A 2500-nucleotide genomic window follows, 5' to 3' on the forward strand; every position below is an offset into this window, starting at 1 on the left:
GTTTGTTGTAGAACGTCAGTACTGTCGGTCAGTTTGGTGCAATGTTATAATTATTGTTATTGCATGAGCTGATTGTCAAGTAACTGGTGGTGTTAGTGGACAGTATAGCATAACTTGTAGTTCTTTGGTCTTTTTTTTCTTTACTATGAATATGAAAACAATCACAGTTCGCTCAGTACTTGCACCTTTAACTTCCAGTGGCTCAAGATGATGAACTGCATGCTTGTATACCTTCCCAGCTACTTAAACTTCTACTATCCGAACAGCACCATCCTTACCTGGATAGGTCATAAGCACACGTCCAAGTGGCTAATGTGCAGTTGCGGTGTGCTTATCCATCACAAGCACGATATCTCCTTAGGGTGATGCTGTTGAAGCAACCACATCACTTGGATGCTTAGCTTCGGAACAATCTCTTTCAGCTAACGTTTCCATACCTGATCTACAATACGTTGCACAAACTCCCAGCGCTTTCTTGGGTGCGCTTGAGTCATTGTAGATGTGTTGGCTTCAGCAGCAACAGTTGCCCTAGCATGGCCAATGAGAAAGTGTTGTGGCAATAGCAGCTGAAGGTCTTCATGCAGCACTAGTTTCATTGCCTTGGCCATAACCTAGAACACACCACCAAAGTGTGGTGCACTTGGTGGCTTGAAGTACCAGGTAATGTCGCGGTATGACTTTTCTGCTGCTAGTCTGAAGTTGTCGAGAAACTTGACAGCTGCTTTTACCTCTTGATCAGCCACACGGAAATTGGTACCGTTGTCCGATTGCATCTCTTGTGGCACACCACGTCGCATGGTGAATCGGGGTCTAAGAGCCAGGAGAAAACCGTCGTTGTCCAGAGATAACCTCGAAATGACAAGCCCTAGTCAGCAGGCATGTAAACATACATATCTCTTTGAGCTGTGACCGATCTCGACCCTGGCGTGCATAGAAGGGGATGACATAGCCGACACTAATTATGGCAAATGACTGATGTGGTCCAGTTGTCTTGAAGTCGGGAAGTGGTGGCATTGCTGGTGTTGCTGTTTTGATATGGCCCTTGCGGCAAAGAACGCGCTTGGCCCGATGCCTCCAGGTGGCCTGCATCACTGGAGAGAAGCCACTCACCCGGCACAAGCCTCCACGAGTGCTGTGTGCTCCTCATCGTGAAGTGATACCTTTCCCAGTGAACGTCAACAGGCGTGTTGATGTGTTCGACGACAAAGTGCAGTGGATCCATGCGTTGAGGGGGCTGGATCACTGGAGAGAAGCCAATCATCTTGCGAGAGCAGTGGCGAGTGCGTGTGCAGTTCAGCTCCTTCTCTGCATGATCAAGTTGCTACAGACCTTGCAAGCTGATTTCATACACCACTGCCACAGGCTATGTCTGTCAGCTAGCTACAGCAACAATATCCTCTTCATGAATGTTCATAACTATTTTCTCGGGTCAAAATTAGCTCTCCACTATCTACAACACAGCATGATCGCATGTGCATGGACAGGATCCGACTGCGATGCAGCTCTCCTGGAAGGAAGCAAAGTTCTCCTGTCGCCAATGCCATCGCTTGTCAGTGTCACTCCAAAAAAAAAAAATTTCAATTTCAGAAGCTACGAATTCAACGCATTCCAGTCTGCCTCCACCAAGACTACTACAGGGCATCTGATTTGACAAGGTATATCAGTAGGACTTGGAAAAGTCACAGTAACGTTTGCAAGATCACTAGCCATTACAACAAGTATCAGAACATCAAAACAAACCTCGTGTAGATCCACAATTTCACATTCAACCCATCGATCTACAAAATAGGTTCCCTTTCCCGCCAGCTGGACATGCATGCATGCATGCTCTCACCAGGCCGGGAGTCGTCAAACGCCGGTACCGGTACTTGACGACTCCGGCTCCCTCGCTCTCACTTGTCAGCCAGCTCACACGTCTTGTCGTGCACGCGCAGACGTCCAGCACACACGCGTGTCGAAATGTGTTTTTTGCCGCGAAAGTCGGTAAAAATTAAGTGAGGGTCCCTTTAGTCCTTCGCTTTTCTGTACATCTTCGAAAACTTACTTCAATCTTCACTGCCCATGTTTTCTGCAGAGGGTAGCGTTGGTGGCCCTTGCCTTGGGTGGTGGTTTCCCCTGTTTGCTAGTGAGACGTGACTTAGTTTGAACACCATGGATAACGATTCTCCACCGGAGCTGGAGTCCGACATGATGCATGCTGAGGACAGCAGTGGTACGTGTTCTCGCAGTCACACTCCTACTCATGTATTCAATGGACATTGAAAAATACATGTACAGTGTACTAGTATTCCAAATTTGTTTCCACTATTTGCTCCTCATGTGATAGACCAGTTCAGTAATGCTCCATCGCCTCACAGTCAGTTACCTTCATCCTCTTATGTGTTGTTTAGATGATGAAAGTATGGAGCAGGAGTCTGGACAGGAATCGAAATGCACATGTTTATTTTGTCCTCATGAAGTGGAAGGTGTCGACCAGATCATGGCACACATGAAAGAAGTC

Source organism: Sycon ciliatum, chromosome 1 (assembly GCF_964019385.1).
Source record: "Sycon ciliatum chromosome 1, ocSycCili1.1, whole genome shotgun sequence".
Taxonomy (NCBI): Eukaryota; Metazoa; Porifera; class Calcarea; order Leucosolenida; family Sycettidae; genus Sycon; species Sycon ciliatum.